We start from the raw sequence: 15,214 nt of genomic DNA, 5'->3' as shown, positions 1-15,214 counted from the left end.
CATTTTAATTCATCCTTCTTAAATAAATCTCAGAGCAGAAATACTCACCTTTGATTTTAGTCTAAACATCTGCCAGCAGAAATGTTATCTAAACTGAGGAACAGATGAAGATTGTTGAGAGTTTTAAACTCCAGACAGCTGCTAACCTTTGAAAAATTGTATCACTTTGGTCTTTTATTACACTTTCAGCTCATGACTTTATCAAGTAACGCGCAGTAAAGAATTTCTGTTCAGATCAGTAAATAAAGCTATATGATTTGGGTCGTTTTTTTTCCCTCTTACTTTGTAAAAGCTGTCCTTTATCCCTTGTGCTATCCTAGGCACTTTACCATTGGGAGTTGGGTCATCTAGACCCACTAGACAGTGCTCTGAACCTTTTTTCTTCAATGATTTGTGATCTTCACTGGTGTCCATGGATTACATGAAATCTTTCCACCTTTGTCATGGTAGGGAGAACACGTCAATGTAAGGGTGGGGTCATAGGATAGCACAAGGGTTAATCCCAGGTGTTTGAGTGGAAAAAATCCATCACCCGTAGGAATCCAGACCCTTTTTTCCTTAAACCTCGTGCCGTCCTATGACCCCACCCTTACATTGACATGTAATCTCTGCCATGATAAAGGTGAAGAGTATTTCATGCAATCCATGGACACCAGTGAAGATCACAAATCATTGAAGAAAAAAGGTCTTTTGGTCTTGTGGGTCTAGATGACCCAACTCCTAATCTTAAAGTACATAGGATAGCACAATGGTTACAAATAAAATAAAGTGAAATGTACCACAAAGCAAGTGGATCACAGAACACATTTCTGATGTTTTTCTGTTACTCTGTTTTTGTTTGGTTCTTTCCGTCTTGTTGCCACCGTTGTATTCTTTTTCTAAGAAAATTGTTTCTGCCTAAAACTTTCTACTTAATTTTTGTTTGATTTTGCAAGTTGCATTCCATCTTTATTACCATTCAAACAAGGTATTTTTGCTTTACTTGTACTGAAAATAATGCAACAAAAACGTTGGTAGTATTAAAACAGAGCTGGAAACCAATCCAAAAATATTTACCAATCCAAAATTATTTCCCATAATGCAATGAATCTCCCAGAATTGTGATCACTTTTAAACCATTCTTGAATTACGATCGTTCTATTTTAGAAAAACACGAATGTTTAATGAAATAAAATAAAAATGAATGAAACTAAATAAAAAGCTGATTTTTTTTTATAGTTGTACGGCAAAGAGTAAAAACAAAAATAAAATGCGGTTCCCATGTTGTCCACCAGAGGTCAGTGTTACACAAGACCTGCTTCTCCCGGTCAGACTGGAAATTGCTGATACCTGAGGTGGAAGAAGGTGAAGTTAAAGAAAAACAAACTATAAGTCACGCAGAACTCGTTTTTGTAGTTGTGGGAATATTACAAAAATACGGGCTCTGAGCAGCAGACAAAAACCTCAAATGTGTGTCACTTTGTGTCTTTCTTCACTCTTCATCAGGAGTCATCTACCAAACGTTTCATAATTGAGTCCCCATTATGTGAGCCATCAGGCGCAGACATTATGAGGTGAATAAAAAGTGGATAGAGTTACAGCAGAGAGGATGTGTCCGGGGTGAGGTCATCAGACAACTGCTGCCTGCTGCAGATGGTGGATGGAGCCGGGAGCCAGGTGCAGCTTGTGTTAAGCTCTGCAGGTGGCATTCAGCTGACGGAGCAACACCCCTGCAGGCCTGCTGGAGCTCCTCGGCACTAACCTGTTGATGTTTGTGCTTCAGCACACTGATGTGAAACATTCGCATTGGGGGCCACATAAACAATTGAAAGTCAACTTTTTTTTTATATTTGTCAGTTTTGTCCATTTGTTTTGATGTCTTTAACATTCAAATTCCTGCAACTGATGAAAAGAACTCATCTTTTGTGAGCTTTAAGCTAAAACTCACAAACTAAACATTATTTTAAACATTTTACAGAATTAAAAACATTGCATTGTTCTGTTGTTTAAGTATCCACTTTTTTGAGGGCATTTTTTAATTTATTTTTTAAGAGTCAAGGTTTTTTATAAGTTTATTCCTTTTTTCCCCCCCCCAATCTTTACTCCCCAAATGGTTTGAGATTGAACATTGTTGATGATTGTGTTGAACAATAGAGTTTCTACTTTAACTGTTATATTCAAATTTAGCAGCGGCAGTTTAGCAACTCCACACCATGATTAGAGCTCTTCTGTGTTCAAAGGCAAAAAGGTTTTCCCGTTGCACTACATTTGCTTTCATCTGTGTACAAAACATGTAAACTTTGAAAAAAGAAAAAAAGGTGACTTCCGGCACCATGGGTACTTCCTCTGTATTTTCCTAAATGCAAATGAACCCAAACTGCGTATCCATGGTAGCTCAATGCTAATGACGGTAGTCCTTTGAACTTAAGTTTAACGACCAAACATTTACATAATAACTGAGACATTGGGATTTTTTATGACATGCTTCCACTTTCATTACAACAGGATGACTTGTTTCTGCTTTTTTGGTTGCCTTGCAAACACTGAAAAGAATTCCAGCATAGTGGTTAATTAGACAAGCCAAAACATGGACAAAAAAAACATCTGATTCTAAAAATAGTTCAAAATAACAAAGTTTTCAATCTTTTCCAATTCAACATTTTCCTGGGATGAGTCAGGAGAAGGCAGAGAAAGAGCTCAGACTGTTGCTACATGATGCTACACAGAGCTCGGCTGACCAATAGCAGGAAGCCTTTCTGGTGACCTCACGGCTCCTCCCCCCTGTGTGCTCAGTGATGCAGATGATCCACTGATCTGTGGTTGGTCTGCTTTTCCCCTCCCCCGCCCAACCTTCATTTTCTTCACTCACAGGCCTCAGTGGGGAGGGGCAGAGGGCAGGAAGGCGGATGAAGGGGGTATAGGTCATTAGTCCGTGGGGACGAAAAGGAAAGCAGGAGCACACACACTCAGAAACGCACACTTGACGTGACATTGGCGTTTTTGTGACAATGTCATTTTGCCACATGAAGCAGGCCGTTTCGGACCAAAACAAGTCAGCGATGTGGGAAAAGGGCGGCAGGAACACAGCTCCACGCTTGGGTGTCAAGCTGAGAGAAAAACATGATGGAAAGCTCCTCTTTTTTTTAAAAGTGGATTGTGATTTGGAAAACAATGTGGTAACATCAATCAAACAGTGACATCGCCGGCGGAGGTGAACAAAAAGACGCCACGGTGAAAAGCAGGAGAAAAAACAAAACAAAAAAGCTAAATACTAAGGCATAGGGTGGACATGCAAAGATCCATTGAATTCACACTGGGGTTCATTTTCACATTGTTGAGTGCCCTGGTCGGCTTGAAAACGAGGGTCTTTGAGTTCACTTGCAGAAGAACTTTGGTCAGTTTCACCTCAGTGTGAATGCAGATGACAGACCGAAGAGTGAGAGAGAACCAGGAAGTAAATGACGACTAGTCAAGAAAAGCAACACACTGCCCAAAAGGCTTGTGGGTACGTTTGCTGTAGGTGCTTTTTGCGGGTTTAGCAAGAAAAATTGACTGTATATGAGAACTTGAACGAGGGACCCCCTTCCCATCACGTTCCAAACAGGAAGTACCCGCTGGCTCCAGGAAGCCATTGTCCCATAGACTTCTATTATATTTGTCAGAATACCCATTCTTGCTTTTCTTAACATGCCCCTATATTCTTTTTGTTTTTCATTATATTTTGTCTTTATTGCAAGCTATAAAGTGGCCAATCAGATGCCTCAAGAAAAGCATGTGGTGGCCCCACATCGAACGTTTGAAAGCTTTAAAACGATTGACCGATTTTCCCAAGTCCAACTCTGACCAATCACTGCTTACTGACATGGTCTGGCTCCAACATGGCGGCGTCCGTATTGCAAAAAAAATTGAAGGCCACACCCCAAGAAAAACCTAGAACTTGTTTGTAACATGCTACATTACTAATGTTAAAGGCGTTAGCCATGTTAGCAAATTCACAATACGTGTCATTTTCAACGTGTAAAAAAGCAAGCCGATAAAACCAAAATAAACATTATTGTGACTATGCTGACACCCTACCTTGTTAGTAACACACACAAAAAAACAAAAACATATTCCAACACCTCGTCCCTAGATCCTTGACAAAGTCATAGCAAAAATAGAGAAAACGAACAGAAAGAAAGTCTGGTTCTACCAAGCAAACACAATTTTTCCAATAAAATGCATCATGAAATACAAATGAATCTTTTATGAAATACATTTTTTCTCACATGATATGAAACACCGTCGAGTCATATATGACTAACATATGGTATTAATGAGATTAGCTCTCTCTTCAGCAGGCGATCCATCCGTCCATCTGTCTGTCCATCCGTCTGTCTGGCCACTCATCTATCCATCATCCATCTCCCAGTCAGCCAATCGATACCTGATGTCAGGATGAGGTAAGTGATGACTTCAGAGTCATTAAGTGAGATGATAGGCGGACACGGTGCCATCAGCAGCCGCGGCTGGAAATGGATGGACCCCAGACACCCCGGGTCGTATTTCACTGGCCCGTCGCGCTCACACACACACGCACGGCGCTGGCCCGGCGAGGATCTCCTATCTCCTGCCATAGAAATGGATTTTTCCCCTGCAGACCACACGGGCTGATTCATATCTCTATTGATTTAGATGAGAAGATGAACTGAATGGGATGAAATGAGATCGGTCTCAGAAATAAATTAGAAATTAATCATATTGATCTGTTCCAGATACACGCATTGAGCCAGTTACACATATACATTGAGTTGCAACAAAAAGACACTGAAACAGCGTCTAATCTGAAATGAATTATGAGGATGTGATGGAACTGTCATGAGCATGTTAGACAAATCTGTGAGATGACAGCAGCTTAATGCTTCCTATAAAGCTCTCAGCTGTTTCTGCTGCGGACCGGTTCGGCTGGAGCGCGGATCAGGACCAAAACCGTACAAACTGGATCAAATTACAGCACAAAGCAGGAGGAGGAGGAAGCATTTTGAAACAAGACTCCACTTTAAAAACATCACTACCGCTTTGTCTACTTCACACAAGAATAGATCTACATACAAATTTGCCAGCCAGTCACACAGTTGATGCAAATTGGAATCAAACCTGTTTCTGCCGGTCTGAACACTTATAGGAGGCATGCAGAGGAGATTCGGTGATGGTCTCCTCCAAACGCAGATATCTCAGAAACCACTGACTAGATTGGCATGACATGTGACCTCGATACCACATCTCTTCCCCGTTTCTCATTACTTCACAGGTCCTGCTTGTAATTAAGGTCACAGATTCTTGCTGCTAGATGCTTGCAGCATCCACTTCTCAGATACCGTGCCTGCACATCTGACAGAGTTTTGGAGTTTTATCATCTTCAAACAAGTCCCATTTTGGCATCAGCCGTTTACATGGTAAATGTTAGTTCTTAGTCTACTAACGGGAAGAATTGGCCGAACGACATTCCTGTCCTCAATGTAAATCCACAGATTGACTGACAGCTAAAACTGACTGTATCAAGGTTTCTATTTTAAGGTTTTTACAAAATTTTGTTAAAGGCCCTACACTCTGTTCCCAAATTAAATTCTAATTGATAACATGCATCCAGGAGAAAAATGTGACGGATAGAACAACCTGTATCATTGCAGTTATTCACAGCTCTCTGAGTGAAATGTGTTTCTATCAGTCTGAAAAAGTTTTAACACTAATATTTTCTTTTCAACAATTCATTGATGTAATAAGTAAGTAAGTAAGTAACCTTTTTTATTTTGGACAAGTGTAGAATAACAAAATAAGACAAAAACAAGACAAAAATGATATAAAACAAAAAAATATATAAAACAAGACCAGACAAAATTGTATAAACAACACAAGTCCAAAAGGGAGTGAGAAGTAGAAAAATCTTACAAACTCTCACCCCCTTTACCTTAAGTCCTTACTTTACCAACTAAACCCCGTACACCCACCATCAAAGTCCAGTGCCCTACCCAAGTGTATATTCTGTTACAGCTGCACATGTAATTCTCATTTCCAAAAACACACTAATGAAAAACAAAACATATTTTCTAAGTATGCAGATTTACAAATGAATGATGTTCTGTATTGTTTTGTATTTGTACATATTTATCAATGATCATATTTCTGTATTTATACTTAAATTATTTTATGTTTGGACATTGTTTCAAGCATTTACTGGTTCTGTTCCACAACTTCACTCCACAAATTGAAACACAAAATCTTTTTTTTATTTGTATGTGCTTTATGTTTGAGAAATTTATTTTTTTCCCTAAAATTGTATTCCTCGTCTTTTTAAACAAATAACCTTTGGATATTTGTCATTAATAAATTGTTTTCTGCCCTGAATATTATTTGAGCAGTACAATACTATACTAGATCATAAAAATAATTATAATTAATAGTCTCTGTTCTTGTAGAGTGTGTTTGATAAAATAAAATAAAAACACCCAAAAGGTAAAATTCGTAAACACTTTAGTGATACTTAGGAAATAAAGCAAACTGCAATCAATTTAAAAACAAGGATACTGGATTTCTTGCCAGTGAACCCATCTATCCATCCATCCATCCATCCATCCATTTATCCATCCCATCCATCCAATCTTTTTCCAAACCTGCTCAATTGATTTTAGGGTCACAGGGTTGCTGGAGCCTATCCCAGGCACTGTTGGACAAAGTCAGGGTACACCTTGGATGGTTTGCTGATCCATCGCAGTGAACCCTGATGTGATTATCCAGTGTGAACACACCTAGACTAACCAGTGGAGCACTGATGACATTAACTAAAAAGAGAAAGAAAAACAAAGAGAGCAATTGAAGACTTAGAATATTGGGGGGGGGGGGGGGGGGGGGGCTGTGTGTGTGTGTGTGTGTGTGTGTACTTGTTTTTAATACTTATCAAGACCAGAACTGGTAAACTCATTAACATAAAGGGATCTACTGTTTTATGAGGACATTTGACCATTTTTAGATTTATGTATCTAATCTTTAAGCTCCTTGTCCGAATTAGGTAAGAATATGCAATACTTAGCGATGGTAAGTGTTAGGTAGGGTTAGCTTCTAAAAGTAATCAGGGAGGGAATTCGGGATATAAAGCAGAAACCGAGGTTAAAGAACTTTTGCATCACACTAGTTTTTCAGTGGAGGGAAAAAGACAAAATAAGACTTTTTGTTGCTAAAATAACATTTTGTTTTGGTGGAGACTTATGACGTTCACTTGCAGCTGCATTCCTCAGGATCCATGCTTGAACTACAACAAAAACAGGAAATGTCCACTATTACAGTTTTTCTCAGTCGCTTTAGTACAATTCTCAGATCAGAATGAAATTCCCAAAACTATTTGTTCAATCTTCACATCATGATGTCACCTGTGCACATCATATAAGCAGTTTCTCACATCTTTGAACAAGTTGCAATTGCTTTGGTACATCCATGCAAATGATTATGTACAATCCTCTGCTCTTTGCTACATTATCAATCGTTTATGTCATGTTGATCAAAATGTATTATATAGTTCACTGTGCAATAGTCTTACTCCTCAAAACACCTAGTCATTAGTTCATCGTGTCAGTCATTAACTGCAAAATGGTCGACCAAGTTGTCACAATGTGACAAACATATTTCGCTGCATTGCAAGAGAGGATATTCGCTGTGATGTGGATGAGAATTTGTGGCCTAACATACAGGAACGACAAGAGGTGTAGGAAGACCACACCAATTCCTACTGCACTGCCTGTACTGTTGTACAGAATATTGTCCTATCTTTTTTTCCCTTTGTGTTACTGTTTGCAGTGGGTTTTTTCTATGTTGGTATGACATGGTCTGTCAACAAATTACAATATGAACAATAAAAGTGTAAATGTGAATCTTGTCCAGTCTCCTGCAATCAAAAAAAAAAGGTGAAACTTACATTTTAAAATAATTGTCAACCAAACTTTAGCCATAGTTTACATTAGAACCTCCCTCTAAAGTACACAGTTCTATTGACAACATGACTAAGTCATTTGACTGTCTTGTTCGTAGACAATGACACAAGGACTTGACATTCTGATGGCACTGACATGTTCAATGACATAAAGACTTAGTTTTGAGAGATGAACTAAAGATTTTGAGCAAGTTACAGGCTTTTGCAAGAAATCCATAGTGTTTTGCTGTTTGTACAAATTGTTTTGAGAAATGCATACATGTATATGCAAACTTAAATTCTGATCTGAGAATTGTACTAAAAGGACTGAGAAAAACTGTATTTTACATGTAGCTGCATTAACACCAAGTGTGCAAATAAAACATGTTGCTTTGATTTTGTAGATAATGTGTGTTTTGGCTTTGTTGCCTTTACAATATAATTGTTGTACTTGACCAGTTTTTTGTGATTTACCTGTCTTTAACATAGAAGAAAATAAATTTGTAAATCCGCTAGTCCTCCTAATGCGAACACACTGAAAGAGCATTCAGGAAAAACAAAGTTTCTCCTTCCATGGTCGATTTTAAGAGAGCACATTTCAGAGTGCATGCACCTACTGTGAGGCTTGTTGCACATGTGCAGTTTTAATTGAAGATCGTTTGGAAAAACTGCACCATGGGAACTTTTTCATTTCACACCACTGCTGGAGGGTGAAAACTTGATCTTGAGGTCAAAATAAAGTTTGGGTTTGGTTTAGGCTTTTAATAGTGATGACAGTGGGTTCACACTGCATTTAAAATGCCCTTAAAAGTCACAAAAATGTTTTTGTGCGTGTGTTAAGCAGCAATTGATACACTGGCTCTCGCAGTGGCGTTTCCATCATTTGTCTCCCTTGGAGACGAGAGAAATTGAAAACCCGGGAGCAAACGGAGGGACATCTGGACACGTCTCTTCCTCTCCTTCCTCCCTTCTCCTCTCCTACTCGGTCACATCTCTTCTGACTTCCTTCTCTCCACCTTGTTTTCCCCACCCTCTTTTCTCATCCTCCTCCCCCCCCCCCCCCCTCCCTCTTTCACTCTCTAGGGCCTATCAATCACAGTTGCCGTGGCTGGGCGCATGGCTGGCCTGTGGGTGGTCATGCCGACGGCAGATGGCTCTTTATCACTAGAACCCTGGCCTCACCATGACAACCACAGAGAGCAGGAAGTGACACATCCAGCCGAGATCTGGACAAGAGAACAGCACACACGTGCACGCTCACACACACACAGACTAACCAAGAGTCTAACCTTTAACTAAGCACACAAACATCTATTTCGACGATACAGATCTAATGAATCAAAAAATTTTATTTGTTACAGTTTTTCTAAGTTGACATTGTGGAAAAACAACAAACTTAAAGTCAGCAAACTATTTTTCCATTCAACAATATTTTTTAAATGGTAGCAAGATACGCCCGTTTAAAAAAATGTACTCACACTGCAAAAACTGAATCTTAAGAAAGTAAAAATATCCTTGTTTCAAGAAAGAATATTTTCACTGTGTGTATTTTGTGAAATGCAATAAAAAATATTTTATCAAGAAAGTTTTTCAGTGACTAAAATTATTTTCGCCGAATTAGAATTCTTGTTATAACCATTTTTCTTACCCCATTGGGATTGTTTAGTTTTTGTTTTGTTTATTTAAATAAAATCTGCCAATGGGTTAAGAATTGTTGATGTATTTCTAAGAGGCCTGTTTTTGCAGTGAATTTGTAACAAACGTGCCTTTAGCTGAAAGTGCAAATTAAGCACATATAATTTACCAAATATTTTCTGTTAAAATGTAATTGATGTTGTGACCCCTTTGAGCTACACCTTTTAAAAATATTTGCCCCTTGATGTCTGAATTTCCCATCACCAGACACTTTATGAGTTTCACCTTGCTAGTTCTGGGTTGGACCCCCTTCTGCCTTCAGAACTAACTCTTGGTAGTGTAGGTTCAACAAAGTGGAAACAATCCTCAGAGAGTTTGGTCCATGTTGACATGACAGCATCACACAGTTGCTGCAGATTTGTCTATCAAGATTATATTTCCCACACCACTACACCACCACCACCAGCCTGAACTGTTGATACAAGGCAGGATGGATCCATGCTTTCATGTTGTTGACACCAAATTCTGACCCAACAATCCGAATGTCACAGCAGAAATGGAGACTCATCAGACCAGAACACGTTTTTCCAATCCCACTTTGTCCAACTTTGGTGAGCCTGTGTGAATTGTAGCCTCAGTTTAGCTGACAGGAGTGGTCTTCTGCTGCTGTAGCCCAAATGCCTCAAGGTTGGACGTGTTGTACGTTCAGAGATGTTCTTTTGCAGACCTCGGTTGTAATCAGTGGTTATTTGAGTTCCTGTTTCTGAAATACTCAGACCAGCCCGTCTAACACCAACAACCATGCCACATTCAAAGTCACCTCAATCACCTTTCTTCTCCATTCTGATGCTGCAGCAGATCGTCTTGACCATGACTACATGCCTACATGCATTGAGTTGCTGCCATGTGATTGGCTGATTAAAAATTTGCGTTAACGAGAAGTAGGACAGGTTAGCCTAACAAAGTGGTAAGTGAGTGTTTATTCCAGCTATGAATAAAAAAATTCAGTTATGTTTTCGTTTTCAAGTACATAGATGCTAAATTAATGACATTTTGGAGCCGAAGTGGTTTGATTCACATTAGCGTGAATGGACATTAAGGGGGTTAAAATAATCCACCAAAAACCAAATTCCTTTCTGGGTGTGCCGAGAACTTTCTCTGATTGGATAAAGTTGCTTTGAAGCAACAGCAACTGAATTGTAAATTCTTGCTTCAGACCTGTGCACCATCAGTAGCCTCCAGAGCACGTTTCTGAACATTAACCCCAAAAGTTCTGCATGTGAAGCCAGATTTCACTTTGAGCTGTTTATAAAAACCCCAAATGATCATGAAAGCTCCTTTATTGGGTTTGTTTTAAAGTAACGTTACACATAGGATTAATGCAAAGAGGCATTTTATTTAATACCACCACATCTGCATTACAGTTAGCTGCAGAGTTTGTTTATTTTTTGATGAATTTAGAAATTCTCTAATGCTGTTATGTTTGTGAAGTCAGCAGGAAGACATCAGAGAAGGCTGTTAATGTACAGTCATATGATTCGATAGAGTATTTTAAGAACAGAGTAAACCTTGAATTCATATGTTTGTAAGATTTTAGATCACATCATCAAAGGAGAAATATAGAGAAAAAAAAAGAGGAACTGGGTGGAAATTCCTGGAAAGAGAAATGAGGCTGGAAGACAGGACTGCATGCTGGGTTGGAGGTGAAGTGTGTGTGTGTGTGTGTGTGTGTGTGTGTGTGTGTGTGTGTGTGGGTGCGTTTGTGGGCCTGGTGAATTTCACGTCCCACTTCCTCCAGCAAAGAGATTAGGCCAGACGTCTGTCTCACACTGACACACACTGCTGTCTGCAAGAATGAACACACCCTCACTCAACAATCTTACTGTTCAAAGGACGCCTTATTGACTCCAAACAGGCAGCTTCCTAAGAAAAGGAGACAAGAGAAGCACAAACATAAAAGCTTTGAGATTTATAACATTTATGAATGTAAATAAAATGTATTTCTAAGACATCTGGGGGAGGGGATCTCTTTTTCTTTGCATGTTTTTAGCTGGTATTTTGACCACATTCTGATTCTTTTTAATAACAAATCTCACAGACTTGCTTTTAACAATTTGAATGTAAAATAGCTTGAAAAGGGATAATTCAAAGTCACAGCTTTTTTTTCCATAAAAATACTTATTTATTTTCTGTGGCAGAAGAGCAACTCCATATCATGATACAACCTCCAGTTTTTAATGAAGTAAACTGTCAATTTTATGACCCCATGACATGCTGAGATTAAATCACAAAGGAAGCTGAAAAGCAGAAGTTTAACACTGAAACAGAAAGTTTACATATAAAATCTTTGTGCTGTAAATTCTCTACTACATTTTGTGTTCTACCATCATTGGGTAGAATCACATCTGTTATGAGTCAGCCTGCATAGTGGTGTAGTGGTTAGCGTTCTCACCTCACAGCAAAAAGGCTGGTTTGAATCCCGACTGAGTTCTTTACGTGTTCTCCTCGTGCATGCAGCGGTTTTCTCCAGGCTCTCCGGTTTCTACCAAGGCTTCATAGGTGGACTGGTGTTTATTCTACACTGCCCATAGGAGTGAAGGTGTGATTGATTGGCAAACCATCCAGGGTGCACTCTGGTTTTGCCCAACAGTAGTTGGGATAGGCTCCAGCAACTGTGTGATCCCCCCCCCCCCCCCCCCCAAAAAAAGAGGGATTTAGTGGGCTCAGAGGATAGATGGGTTCCTTCTCAAGCTTTAGGTTGATGCCGTTTTTTAAATCTTCTTAATTCAATTATTCTTTTTAAAGATTAAATTCAGAATAACATGAGATGACAACACAAGCCAGCCATCTTTGAGGTGAATAAAATGCAACACGTCTACAATTCCAATTTAGTGGGACTGACTTGAAGTAAAAAATGCCAACATGTAGTGTATTCTTATAAATATTCCCTTAGCAAAAAGTAGTACATTGGAAGCTTATATTATTATGTGTACTTGAGTAAAAGTATAGCAAGTATACTATAGACCATGTATGTGTAGTATAGGAAGTATACTAACTGAATACTCCTACTGACTAAATTGGAACATTTTTAGTTTACTAGATAGTATATAAAAAGTACATTTAAAGTATACTGCCTTAATTTTAGCGTAGACTGTGTATACTTGTAGTACACTTAAATAAACTACTTCTTGTTAAGTTCAAGCAAGTTGTTTACCGGGATGACAATAGCAACAAGGGAAACACTGTCAGGAACCCTTTGCAGAAGAGGCCTTTGGGTGTCCATCTGTTTTTAATACCTACTCTGTTCTGTGCTTTGGTCACAGGAGTCGCTGGAGCCAAACCCAGCTGCCAGAGTCAAAGGCAAGGCACATGGTGGGCAGCTGGTCAGTCCATTGCAGGGTCACTTTCAGGCCATCCCTCACTAACGCTGCCTCCTAAGAATCACATTAACCCATAGAGGACATTTTTGGACAGTGAGACTTGAACCGTCCTGCTGTAACGGGACAATGGCAGCCACGTCCTGCCAAGTCTTTTTAATTCAACATTCTTTGACCTCTTTGCCAGATTTGGGTTAGGATTCCTGGACCTCCTCAAAAGTTAAAAAAATCCATAGTTTTTCCATCTTACATAGACAGAATTAGAAAGAAATAGAAAAAATATATATTTTTAGAAATTTCACACAAGTTTGAGTCCGGATATTTTAATGAAAACCCAGAAAAAACTCTTAATTAGTCAAATTCTCCAGCAGGATGCTCATAGTTTCAGGGTTTCTCGCTCTCTAGTACAAACCCAGACACAGGAAACAACAACTTACGGCTTACAGAACTGTGACTGTAACGCCGAAGTTCAGAGTAATGCTGAGTATTTTCATGAGGAGGAAAAGAACAACCAGGTTGTGCACACTCGGTCCACTCGCTGACGCACACCCACAGCAGCAGGTCCTGGCTGTCAGTTTGGGAGACGTCAGCAGCTTCAGTGGGAGAGAAGCCATTTGTGACGGCTGGCTGGACCAGTGAGTGCGTGCACGCATACATCAAGCTGGGTTACTGTAAACGCTGCAGCACTGGAGCCTCATGGGACTTCAGATGAAGAATCGGTTCAATTTTAAATTCACTAATATTTTTTTTAAAAGCATTCACGGTCAATGGAATATCAGCTGGGATGTTTCCAACATTAAGGCTTATCCACTATATGTAACAGAGAGGGAATCTGTTAAAAATGTGTTGTTGTTTTTTTAAACTGTATCTTGAACTTTTTTTTTTTTTTAAAGTCCATGAGTAACCCCAGAGGAATTTCCTGGTTGAATGAAATCATTTTTGAAGCCAGCTATATCTCCACAATTCTTCCAGAACATTTTGTCACCGTCTGAATCTTTATTTTGAGGCCAAAATCAGCTAGTTGGGATGAGAAAAGAGTTTAAAGGAGAAAAGAGTTTAAAGGTCACCGGTCGACCAAGAGACCCGTACACGAACGCAAATTCTACCTTAAATATACATTCACGTTTAAAGAAATGTACACACAGGAAAACATTTTAAAAGTGAAAAATGGGCTGTTTGCGACTCAGCGGTGCACTCAGTCAACTAGCGGTTAATTTTATAACTGACACGGCTCTGGTTAAATGTCCTGTTTAACCTCTTAAGATCTGGCGCCGCCCACAAGCGTGAACATCACATTCATTCTGCTTACCTGTGGCCCCGTGACTCACCTGTGTAGAGAGTTAGCCCCAATGTTAGCCCGGGTCTTCAGAGGTTAATACAGGAAGTGTGGGTTTCACCACTACCCCAACCAGGAAACCAGATTGTTAAAACAAAAGATTAAAGTAAACAAAGTAAAAATGGAACACTAAAGTCTAAATGTAAAGAAAATGTTAAACCTTTTTTTGCATTTAGATCACATAAACTAGTAAAATTACACAAACTTTGATGAGATTACATAAGGTGTAATCAGAAAACCAAATTTGTAATTAAATTACTTAATCTAAAAAAAACTGAATATTCAAAATTTAACTCAATTCGGATTTGTAATCACATCACATAAAATGTAACTAGATTACAAACCTGTTTTCAGATTTGAAATACAGTATTACTAGAGGTGGCGCTTGAACATTTTATAATTGTGGGGGTGGGGGGGCAGGAGACTTTGGAAGGGTGGCAAATGAGATCACCAGAGTGGCAGGCCGTTACAGATGAAAGGATTTTAAATTTATGTATGAAATCTGTTCTCTGCATTTGACCTATCCCCCTGGGGGAGCAGTGAGCTGCAGACACAGCCAGGAAGCATGTGCTGGTTCAACTCCCCAACCCATTCATGCTGAGTGTCCAGCAGGGAGGCATCGGGTCCCGTTTTTAGAGATTTGGCCTGGATTTGAACTCACGACCTTCCAGGCACAGGGCGGACACTCTCCCACAGATGTTAAAACGGTGGCTTGTTTGTTTTGCAGAGGAGCTTTTACAAACGAAAAGCTGTAGCAAAGAAAAAAGCTTGTATCGATGATTTCTTAAACTTTGTCAATAATGATATCAGTATTGACTCAAAAATTGGGGGAAGGAGAGGGTGAGCCTTTTGCTAAGGGGAGGGGGGAGACTCCTACCTCCCTTGTCCCCCCTGTAGCTCCGCCCCTGCTGTAATCAGATTTTTTTTTAAACTATAAGTCACACTTTT

Source organism: Oryzias latipes, chromosome 17 (assembly GCF_002234675.1).
Source record: "Oryzias latipes chromosome 17, ASM223467v1".
Classification (NCBI taxonomy): domain Eukaryota; kingdom Metazoa; phylum Chordata; class Actinopteri; order Beloniformes; family Adrianichthyidae; genus Oryzias; species Oryzias latipes.
Note: the sequence above shows the minus strand (reverse complement) of the source record.